Genomic DNA, 12,995 nt, shown 5'->3' with positions numbered 1-12,995 from the left:
AAATAGACAGTCAAAATGCTCACACTGCTTTATGCAACGGCACCCTTGGTTCACCCGCAGAGTGATCTTAGCGATACGATGATCGTAATTCCAATAACCCATAATAGACTTACGACAGCTACAGCATTCACATTGTTTCATACAATGGCACCCTCAGTTCACCTACACAAAGTCATCTTCATGATACAATGATCGTAACGTCCACACTTAAACATACTCAACATAGACTTATGAATGTCAGAGTGTTTAGCCAGTGGGTACAAGAAGTGAAGCTATTTCCTCGCATCCACCAATTTAGGATCTTTGAAATACTGCTGAAGGCTGTGAGATCCCAACTATTTTTTTACCATTTTTTACATAAAATATAATAATAATAACTTATGACGCCAAGGGCATATATATCACTCTTGAAACTGTCATCTCTCATTTCTTCATCTCTCAAAATATTCATGTTTGTAAACATATCCTAACTTGTCTGCCAGTTGCGTGTAAAATATTATGTTCACTTGATTAACATTTCAACATGTCAACAGAACGGAAAACTCAACAGTTCATATTGGGAAGACATGAACTGGGACACGTTTATTACCCAGCTACAATGCAAATGAGATGAAATGCAACACTTTTCAATTAAACAGTCTACACACCAGATCAGTTAAACACATGGCACACATAAACATTAAAATATCGCAAGCTACATTCTGTATCAAACTCAATGTCTGATTATTCATATCAGTCAATAATTGAAATACAGAACCATCAATATGTGAAATTAGCTGGGTGTCTGTGAAAACATGGAAACAGACGAAAGATGTCCTATTTTACCATTTTGTTTAGATTCAGTTAAATTGGTCATGTTTGTTTGATTGCCTCGTGTTTGACGAAACATTCTGCAAACATGACCAATTTATCATCAAAACAGAATGGAAAAAATAAGACATCTTTCGTCTGTTTCCATGTACCTCGGCATCATGTAAAACATTAAGCCTGGACCATACAAGGTTGTGATCCTGGTGATTGACATCATGAGCAAACTTCGGTGTAACTGTATTCCGCACTTTGTGTAACAATTGTGGAAAATAGTCACCAAACATTTTCACATGTTTCACATGAGTTGCCAGGATTCGATGGTTAGGCTCGCTGACTTGGTCGACATGTCATTGTATCCCAAATGTGTAGATCGATGCTCATGATGTCAAGCACTGGATTGTCTGGTCCAGACTCGATTATTTACAGACTGCCGGAAACTAGCCGAGTGTGGCGTTTAACAACAAAGAAAACAGAACAAACAAACAATTAGTCATGAGTTCGCACACAAAGCAAACAGTCCATGAATCGTGGCTTGATGTGGTATAAGTAGATTTAGTGTGAAAATACAAATGTCCATGTTACCATGGTAACCCACTTAACGTAGTGACCTGTCACTAAGGGTCATGTTCCTGATGTACAGTCCCTTCCAAATCAATACATTCAACACTAAAACACAGTGTGTCAATTAGGACATATGTTTCCATGCTGAGCTAGTTTACCTGTAGATTCATCCACACTAAATTAAATTTGGAACAAAATGCAGCATGAGGTTTCAGATGTTAAATTTAGCATGGTTAAATGTACACGTAAACTAGCTCTACATTGAAAACACATTATGTAGATCGCCATGCTACCATGACAAAATAGAATGTGAACTGTTCGGTGTTTTGGCAGAGATACTTAGTGAAGCACTGGCTGAGTCCAAGGTGTTCAATTTTGATTTAGATAACACTTGTATATCCTTAATAACAAAGTGTGGTACTGTATATTCTCAAACATGGTTCTCTATTTTCCTTGCATATATGTCGGTCATTGAAAGCGCAGCAGATTCTTAGTCAGCCAAAATATAGATGGAGTCCTTAAAGAAAGTAATGCAAGCCTTGCAAAATTTAATTCTACCCAATTTACCACAATTATGATGGCATGCTCATTGTGACAGTGAACATTAGGACAGGTAAAAATGTGTTTGTTTGTTTGTTTGTTTGTTTGTTTGTTGTTTAATGCTGCACTCAGCAATATTCAATCTATGTGGCGGCGCTCGCTCAGTAAATGATCGAGTCTGGACCAGACAATCCAGTGATCAACATCATGAGCATCAATCTACCCAACTGAGATGCAATGACATGTGTCAACCAAGTCAGTGAGTCTGACCACCCGATCCCATTAGTCACCTCTTACAACAAGCTTGGGCTGCTGAATACCAATTCTAACCCACATCTTCACGGGTCACCTGGAGAAAAACTAAGATAATTGGAAATACTGGCAGTTTAAGTTACTATTCTATGCATAACTGTGTCACCACTCATAAGTAGCTTGAAATATGCTGATTTCGATCTGACTTAGTTGTTAAAATTATTTATTGATAATCCATCAATATTTAGTTAACAGTTATCAATCTCTGGGATCTATCAACACAGAGGTAGACTAACAACCAGTCTCAAATAAACATATTTTACAGAAAAAAGTCTAGAGTAAAAGAAATAAAATATAATGAAAAGGAGCCCTGAGACTTTCTTCATTCTAGACTTGCCACACCTTCTAGACGTGCACTTTCTAGGATATATTTACTACAGGGTCTGTATGACAGATTATCTGAGAAGAAATGACATCTTAGAAATGATTCTAATTTCAGTGGTGCCGTATTTCAAGCTCACTTTGTCCTCTAAACTTGAAATACTCAGTCAATATTGTGTCTTCCTTCAAAGTTATATTGCCACATAAACTGTGATCTTCGAATCAACCAAAACTCTGCAACTCGTCAAATATAATTGCAAAGATCATTACGTCCAAATTCCGTGAATTCCAAATGATTGAGAAAGGACTCCTTTTTGACAGATAAATATTACCTTCTGCTCAGAGGCAGTGGTTCCTATTGTCAAATCAGCAGTTTCAATCAGAGGTGGCTAGTATAATTTGAAACCTCTGATTCACCAATCAGAATTGAGTATTTTCCAAATTCATGCTGGAATTTGCAGATGTACCTTTGGACATGCAGATGTCATGGAATTTCATTTGCCTGAAATTTCAACGTCTTAAATGTCACTTGGAACCTACTGCAAAAGGTTTTCCACTTCAGACCCTAAACTACCTGTAAGGAAACATCATATTGAAATCTATAAGTCAACTCTTTTACTTATCATGTACATACTTAACAGTCTTGGTATATCATTGTTGTGCTACTTTTCTTCTACTCCATCAAATTCAGCAAATGAATTTCAATTTTTATTTGTATGATATGAATTACAATTATTATATTCTGATTATGGAGCTTGGCACCGGTTGGTCGAACATGTAAACAAAAAACTTAAAATAATCTGTCCAAGTAACAATCTCTTACTATGCTAATGTATCACAGAATGTGCAACTGCAGCTTTTATAAACCAATTGAACTCATTTTGCATGTTAATTTATTCAGATTATTTATATGTAATGAATAAAATTGCACCATTTAGCATATGTAATGAATTCAGTCTATTTCCTTGCACAGACGACTGAACTGCTACATCAACTACGGTAATAGCCTCTTTGAAAATGTGAACAGGCTACCTGGCATACATGAGGTGTGCAGAGATTACTGCCTGCTGTGTCTGATGCAAGACGACTAAGCATCATAATATGACATGCATTCCTTGACATTTTCCAGTATCGTGTTTGTTGGTTCCCCGAAATTCTATCACCAACAAAAGCAACTAACATCCTCACTCCACAACCACCCCACACTCCACAACCACCCCACGGTCAACCACCACCCCACTCAACCTTCCCACCACACTCAACCCTTTTCCCCCCCATACCCAACACACCCCCATACTCAAACCTCCCACCCCACTCAACCCTCCCACCACACTCAACCCTCCCACCCACATTCAACCCTCCCCACACTCCACTCCATTAAATACTCTCCCACCCTCCACATCCACTCCACCCAATCCTCTCTCCCTCCCACCCATCCCCATCATACCCAACCCTCTCCCTCACTCAACTTCCACCCAACCCTCCCCTCACTCCATCACCACCCTGCTCCCTCTCACTCCACCCACCCACTCAATTCCCCAAACACTCCACCCTCCCCTCACTCCACCCACCCACTTTATTCCTCCACCCTCCCCTTTACTCCACCACCCTACTGCCACAACACACCTTCCCCACATCCCAACAAGTCACCGAGTCCAACCACCCTATCCATTTACTTACTTCTCACCACAGGCATAAACACTTTTTCCCAAAACTTTTAACATCTTCATAAAAAATCATGGTAACATGCGCTTGTATTTACGCCTGTCAGCATCAAGGTTAATTCCTTCTCTGTATTCCCCTGTGAAGATCCGGGTTAGAATTGGTCTTCAGCAACCCATGCTTGTCGCGAAAGGCAACTATGACAAGGTTGGATTTGTGTAGCTAATGTCTCATGTTCATATGGATGGAAATGGGTCAGTGATGGAACAAATGCTAATATTGTTCCAATTCTAAGACGAATAGCATTTTTACAGTGAGGTACATAAGTATTTATTTACAAGAAAGATTTGTACGTGTGATGAGAAGATTGATAGGCCTGGAAAGGTCAGGTAAATAAAAATAAATTTAAACAAATTAAATTCTATTTTATCACTGTGGCCTTTGGCTCTGGTCAGTCAAATAAAGCAAACTTAAAAAATTGTGATCTGATTGAGCTTCAGTGATGTACAAATCCACTCACCCCTTCAGGGCCCCTTTAGCATTGTGTCCCAAAGCGAATCCAGTGGGAGTTGAGGTCACAGCTGATAAGCACACAAAACCTAAATTATTTCATGAAAAAATAGACTAGAGGTAGGACATAGTAGGGATAAGGCCATTTAAATTAAGTCTTGTTTCTAGTGACACTTAAAAAATGACTGGAAGAAAGGGAGGATTTACATTTTTTAATTTTTTATTTAATAAAAGTAAACTTCATCTTACTGCAACATGTGACCTCTAATGGCTTCTTGAGCCTAAGCGTCACAAAGATGTTATGACAGGTACACTTGCACAAGTCTGGGGAAATTATTATCAGTTGAAATCATAATTACATAAATGATAAGAGCCTGTTCCTGTATAACACTGACATCCTTATCATGTCAGGTTATGTAGACTTGCCGATTACAAGGACAGACTTGGAGCCAGGCTGGCCCCAAGGCCATATTGAGGACTACAAGATTCCCCTTCGGCTAATGCCTAGTCTCTGAATCTATATAATTTTGATAGAAACAATTAATTTCTTTTAAATTATAAAGGAGACCCAGTAGATGGGATATTCAGAACCTGAGGAAATCTAGACTTGCTTCATTAATTCAAAGGCTTTAGCACTACCGAAGGGCTTGGCAGAAGGGAAAATGGTTCAGGGATTGTGAGAGACACTGTTCCACTGGAATCTCACATACCATAAATGACCAAATCAGTAAAAATTTGGAATTTGGTGTAAAATTGAAATTTGAGTTTCAAAGTCTTTTCTCAGTGCCAAACTTCTTTTTAACATTGTTTGAAATAGTGTGTGAAAAGAGACGACTATTTTTATTTCGATTCCATGATAAGTTTGATTTGGTCAGTCAGCGGTCACTCATCCAAATAATCAATTCCTCTCATTCTACTGAACCTTCCGAGTTGGTGGAACTGTGATATTGGACCTGTAACTGCATCAGTGCCACAGACAAAGCGGTTACCTCATACCAATAATTAGAATTCTGACGATGACGGCACTTAACGAAGTCGTGTGTAAAACCAAAATGACTGTTATTTTGTATTATTTACAGTTCAGTCCTTTTTAGTACAATAAACTTTAGTACAGAAATCATGACCGTGACAAAGTGACTAGTGAGTGCATTACCATTAATGTTTCAAGCCTGTAATGACTTCAGTCAGTGAATGACGTTTTATGTCACCTTTATGAATATTTCAACAATATAACAAAAGGAGCCCTCCAAATATGGGTTCACAATGTATCATGTGTTCCAACATGACCCATACTCTTGAACAGAATCAAACCCAACTTTTCAGTGTATAAGGCTAACGTTTTACCCATTATGCCACCCGACATGTGTTATTGTGTTCCAACACAACCAAACTCTTGCACAGAATTAAACCCAACTTTTCAGCCCATAAAGTAAACATTTTACCTACCATGCCACCCAACATGTGTTCAAACATGACCATACTCTTGTTCAGAATCAAACCCAGCTCTTCAGCATATAAGGCTGACGTTTACCCACTATGCCACCCGACATGTGTTCCAACACAACCCATACTCTTGTACAGAATCAAACCCAGCTCTTCAGCATATAAGGCTGACGTTTACCCACTATGCCACCCGACATGTGTTCCAACACAACCCATACTCTTGTACAGAATCAAACCCAGCTCTTCAGCATATAAGGCTGACGTTTACCCACTATGCCACCCGACATGTGTTCCAACACAACCCATACTCTTGTACAGAATCAAACCCAACTTTTCAGCGTATAAGGCAAACGTTTTACCCACAGAGCCACTGGACTGACCAGCCTGTGTTAACTCAATCCCATCGTCTTTTCATCATTAGCCCCACCCACCCTATATGCTAACCCCCACTCCCTTCCCCCACCCCAAGTTCTTGTGTTTCAGGTAACATGACCTCCCCATTGTTTCAAGAGCGACCCAAATATTTTTATCACAGCTGAAAACAGCTGTCAGGACACTCTTATTGGAAACTAGCCATCTGTCCAAAACAATCATAATAAATTTCAACATAAAAACCACCCCATAGATGTTGGGCCCATGTTAGCTAAAAAAAACAACCAAAGAGATAAATGTTTTACGATTTCACATTTGTCTTGCGATAAATATGGTATTCCCCACATGACCATTATTTGAGCACTGGATGTGATGTGCTTTCAGGTAAACAGTACAGGCCTTGCATGAGTTTCAGTGAAATATTCACATACAGTAATTTTCGTAATTAATCCAAGCGTGTTTAACCATATTTGGGGGTGACGTAGGGAGAGATGATGGTTATGTTAATTCCTGACTGAATCAGTACAGCATGGTCACATGACAAATAATGGATCATGTCATTTTACATCACAATACAACCTGTGACTGCTACAGATTAGTATTTTAATGTAACGATGCTGCTCGTCAGTGAACTGATATTATGAACTACACATTGCCGTCAATCAATACTTGCAATAATACAAGGCAGTAAAACATGACCAATGCTGACAGGTTAAATATTTTTCTTATATTTTCATTTATACACCACAATGGATTTGCTTGAATTTTAATTAAATTTACGGTAGTTAGGTTCACCGCTTCACAAGCCGAACGAACTCAACACTCAGTATTTAAAAAAGTTTTCAGAAATATGAATGTTTCATATCATGAAAACAATCTAAATTTCAAATGTATATTTAATGCTTATCAGTTAATGGTAAATAATTGGGTCAAGATTGCTGCATGAATTATTGCAGACACTGGATGACCTCAAGCTAGTTTGTTTTCATTGAAAAGGATGACGAATGAATGATAAATGCACGAAGCATTTCAAATGCTGACTGAACTTTCCCACCAAAACACCCCCAGCAAGAAAACGAAAAGAACCACTCAAAACTAAGACAACTGTAATGTGTGAGGTTTAATCAGAATAATTCAATGAAGGAACCCTTGAGTGTTAAGAAAACAGTCTTGATTTCAGAGCTGAGAAGATGAATATGGGATGCTAGAGCTGGGATTGGGAAGAGTTGGGATGTTAGAGCAGAGACTGGGAAGAGATTGGGATGTTAGAGCAGAGACTGGGAAGAGATTGGGATGTTAGAGCAGAGACTGGGAAGAGATTGGGATCTTAGAGCTGGGATTAGGAAGAGATTGGAATGTTAGAGCAGAGACTGGGAAGAGATTGGGATGTTAGAGCTGGGATTGGGAAGAGATTGGGATGTTAGAGCTGGGATTGGGAAGAGATTGGGATGTTAGAGCTGGGATTGGGAAGAGATTGGGATGTTAGAGCAGAGACTGGGAAGAGATTGGGATGTTAGAGCAGAGACTGGGTATAGATTGGGATGTTAGAGCAGAGACTGGGAAGAGATTGGGATGTTAGAGCTGGGATTGGGAAGAGATTGGGATGTTAGAGCTGGGATTGGGAAGAGATTGGGATGTTAGAGCAGAGACTGGGAAGAGATTGGGATGCTAGAGCAGAGACTGGGAAGAGATTGGGATGTTAGAGCAGAGACTGGGAAGAGATTGGGATGTTAGAGCAGAGACTGGGAAGAGAAGGGATGCTTCGACTGAGATTGGGATGTCAGAGCTTACATTGGGATCCTAGAGCTGAGATTGTGATGCCAGAGCAGAGACTGGGAAGAAACGGATGCTAGAGCTGAGATTGGGATGCTGGAGCTGAGATTGGGATGCCAGAGCAGAGACTGGGAAGAGAACGGATGCTAGAGCTGAGATTGGGATCCTGGAGCTGAGGTTGGGATGCTAGAGCTTACATTGGGATGCCAGAGCTGAGATTGGGATGCCAGGGCTGAGAGTGGGAGGATGGAGCTGAGTTTGGGATGCCAGAGCTTACATTGGGATCCTAGAGCTGAGATTGGGATGCCAGAGGTTGGATTGGGATGCTGGAGCTGAGATTGGGATGCTAGAGATGAGATTGGGATGCCAGAGCTGAGATTGGGATGCCAGGGCTGAGATTGAGTGAGTGAGTGAGTTTAGTTTTACGCCGCACTCAGCAATGTTCCAGCTATATGGCGGCGGTCTGTAAATAATCGAGTCTGGACCAGACAATCCAGTGGTCAACAGCATGAGCATCGATCTGCGCAATTGGGAACCGATGACATGTGTCAACCAAGTCTGACCACCCGATCCCGTTAGTCGCCTCTTACGACAAGATAGTCGCCTTTTTATGGCAAGCACATGGGTTGCTGAAGACCTATTCTACCCCGGATCTTCACGGGTCAGGGCTGAGATTGAGATGCTGGAGCTTGGATTGGGATGCTGGAGCTGAGATTGGGATGCTGGAGCTGAGATTGAGATGCCCAAGCTTGGATTGTGATGCTGGAGCTGAGATTGGGATGCTGGAGCTGAGACTGAGATGCCAGAGCTGAGATTGGGATGCTACAGCTGAGATTGAGATGCTGGAGCTGAGACTGGGATTCTAGAGCTGAGATTGGGATGCTGGAGCTGAGACTGGGATGCCAGAGGTGAGATTGGGATGCTGGAGCTGAGACTGGGATTCTAGAGCTGAGACTGGGATGCTACAGCTGAGATTGAGATGCTACAGCTGAGATTGAGATGCCAGAGCTTGGATTGGGATGCTCGAGCTGAGATTTGGATGCTGGAGCTGAGATTTGGATGCTGGAGCTGAGATTGAGATGCCAGAGCTGAGATTGGGATGCTGGAGCTGAGATTGAGATGCCAGAGCTTGGATTGGGATGCTGGAGCTGAGATTACAATGCTACAGCTGAGATTGAGATGCCAGAGGGGAGATTGGGATGCTAGAGCTGAGACTGAGAAGATAACGGGATGCAAGAGCTGAATCGGGGAAAAGAATGGGATGCTTGAGCCGAGAGTGGGAAGAGAAAAGGATGCAAGAGCTGAGATAAGGAAGAGAATGGGATTCTGGAGCTGAGATTGGGAAGAGAAAAGAAAGAAAGCTAGAGCAGTGAAGGTGATGATTTTTCATCAAACAATTGAGGATGTCCAGTATTTGGGTGCAATGACTCCCATACCAACCTCTTAGTAACCAAAATGTGGCAGTGCACAATATTACAATGAGATAATGACAATGTAGATGTGATTTGGACCATTTCAGAGGATATCATGGAATATACAAAGACATTGTGACTGTTTCCTAATATTATGTGGATAAGCTGTTACCTAAGAGAATATCATGCTTATATACACATTATAGTGACTGTTTTCTTACATTTCAATGAAAAACAATTTTCTAAAAGGATATCATGGCCATATACAGGTCATTGTGACTGTTTCTTTATATTACATGGATAAGCTGTTCCCTCAGAGGTTATCATGGCTATATACACACCCTTGTGGCTGTTTCCTCATATTACATAAATAATTTGTTCATTTCTGTGTTGGCCACACTGAAAACAATCTACAAACAGTAATTTTAATTACAATGATTTGAAATGCTTATCAAACGCAATACCAACTCAAGATGTTAAATTTTAAAATGAGACAAATTTGAACATGGGTAAGAATTGTGTTTTGAATTTTATAAACTTAAAATAGCTGATAAAATTATTGTAACCATGGCTGTTTGTGTACATAACTACGAGTAATATCTGGACAAATTTACAGCCATCCTGCAAATATTGAAAGCCGGAATGTTGAGGTCAAGGAAGCCGGGGACTGTTGTCCATGATTTAATCACGTGTAGAGGGACCCGCCCACCTTTAACTTGCTAAATCCGCTACTAATACTGGGAAATGGTATAACGTGTTATATCACAGTGTGAGAAAATGAATTGTAATTCTATTGTACAACAATGTTACTAACTCGCCGTCTCTGCACGCGACCAGCTCGCGATAGAGATGTCGATGTCATTATCAGCTGACAGGGTCGCGACGCATGACATATCAACGTGAAACGAAGAGAAAATCGGTCAGGGCGTCCATTTTGCTCTACAATAGAAGCGTAGCTCATCTAAATTCAGTAAACTGAACGGGAGTTCATTAAAACACCGTTATATTTCAGTACGAAGCGAGGGCACGGCACCCCGGTAAATCGCTCGGCCGATTGTTTCCCTCAAAACTGCTCAGGCGTGAGACACTGAAATCGACATGCTAGGGTGCACATGTACTATTCTCCCTTTAAATGACTGAGAGCATCCATAGCACACAATACTTACTGTAGTGGATGTACGTCTAACAGCTTGCCTCGGTTCAGTGAATTTGCTGGTTGGGCGAAAATAAACAAAGCCAGGTCACCTTGTTCTCGATGATAACAGATATTGTTCAAATATGAGGGGTATGGTGCCCACCGCCATATTGAAAGCAATGACAGTGCGCAAAGCAATTCGCGCATTGTGACGTCACGGTGGATCAACTTTGATGAGGCTAGTCAAGTGTTGAGAAATCGCTGAATTGATTAGCCACAACCATGAACCATAACAGAATCGATAATTAATAATGTTCTATATGGACTCTATAATTTCCAGATCCAGTTTATGTATCATTGTAATTTATTCAAAGTTGCACTGAAGCGTGTAAACAATCAATAACACTCACGGAGACATAAATTACTCGTACCTAATAAAGATCTACGAGTTCAGTCTACTGGGTTTGGTCATTGTTATATTTGCGAAAATCCATAGTGTGTATGGCACCTGCCTGTAAAAAGGGTATTGTGAAACGAAACATAAACATATTCCGTGTTATGTTAGCTAGGCCAAAACAAGAGAGTTTTGTTGTGTCTCCTTCCACATTTGTGTGAGATTTCGATGAAAATATCACAATCGACTTTGCAAGCTAGGAGTCGTTAACACAGTGCTATTTTGTACACTACTGTCGACGATGTGCAAAATTAAAGTTTTTTCACAATACGAAGTTTTGGTTTGAAGAGTGTAAAGGAATTATGAAATGTTAAAATTTGAAACAATAAAATTTATTTTACTTGCGATGTAATCAAAAGTAGTCACGTGTTGAGAAAATAATTGTTTGTTCAAATTAACAAGATATTATGTCTCATTGTGAAATTTAGTCTTGAAAATCCTAATAAATCTCTTTCCCACACGGGTTCTTCGCAGACATTGAATGCTATTGTTTGTGACATACTGATGACGTCATTGAACAGTTAAAGAAATATTTTCGTATATTATCCATATGGTTCAAGATAAGTAAGTTATACAGTTACACCTAACGCAAATCTAATAATAAATCATACATCTTTCTTTATCGCTGCAAGGGGGTGTCGGGGTGGGGTAAAACTTTGTGGTTAATGCGTTCCCCCGTCACGCCGAAGCACCGGGTTCGAACTCTACCCGGGTACAATGTGTGAAGCTCATTTCTGGAGCAGCATCAGGGTGAGGTACATACAAGACAAGATGTGTGTCTGCACATACACCCAACAGCACCAGGGTGAGGTACATACAAGATCAGATGTGTGTCTGCACATACACTCAACAGCATCAGGGTGAGGTACATACAAGACCAGATGTGTGTCTGCACATACACCCAACAGCATCAGGGTGAGGTACATACAAGACCAGATGTGCGTCTGCACATACACCCAACCACAGTACCAGGGTGAGGTACATACAAGAGCAGATGTTTGTCTGCACATACACCCTGCAGCATCAGGGTGAGGTACATACAAGACCAGATGTGTGTCTGCACATACACCCAACAGCACCAGGGTGAGGTACATACAAGACCAGATGTTTGTCTGCACATACACCCAACAGCATCAGGGTGAGGTACATACAAGACCAGATGTGTGTCTGCACATACACCCAACAGCACCAGGGTGAGGTACATACAAGACCAGATGTTTGTCTGCACATACACCCTGCAGCATCAGGGTGAGGTACATACAAGACCAGATGTGTGTCTGCACATACACCCAACAGCACCAGGGTGAGGTACATACAAGACCAGATGTTTGTCTGCACATACACCCTGCAGCATCAGGGTGAGGTACATACAAGACCAGATGTGTGTCTGCACATACACCCAACAGCACCAGGGTGAGGTACATACAAGACCAGATGTGTGTCTGCACATACACCCTGCAGCACCAGGGTGAGGTACATACAAGACCAGATGAGTGTCTGCACATACACCCTGCAGCATTAGGGTGAGGTACATACAAGACAAGATGTTTGTCTGCACATACACCCTGCAGCATCAGGGTGAGGTACATACAAGACCAGATGAGTGTCTGCACATACACCCAACAGCACAAGGGTGAGGTACATACAAGACCAGATGTGTGTCTGCACATACACCCAACAGCACCAGGGT

At 41.0% G+C, this 12,995-nt stretch overlaps 1 protein-coding gene across 1 annotated transcript in view; it reads right to left on the bottom strand.

The window, feature by feature from the left end:
* The window catches only part of LOC124287047, a 77,287-nt gene extending 66,256 nt beyond the window's left edge, over positions 1-11,031 (bottom strand). The window contains 1 exon segment of the mRNA XM_046723514.1: positions 10,883-11,031. The gene's annotated coding sequence lies outside the window, so the exon portion shown is untranslated.
* Between the last annotated feature and the right edge of the window lie 1,964 nt (positions 11,032-12,995).

Source organism: Haliotis rubra, unplaced genomic scaffold, assembly GCF_003918875.1.
Source record: "Haliotis rubra isolate DU_JTF1 unplaced genomic scaffold, ASM391887v1 Scf4, whole genome shotgun sequence".
Lineage (NCBI taxonomy): Eukaryota > Metazoa > Mollusca > Gastropoda > Lepetellida > Haliotidae > Haliotis > Haliotis rubra.
Note: the sequence above shows the minus strand (reverse complement) of the source record. Positions and strands in the feature narration are given on the sequence as shown.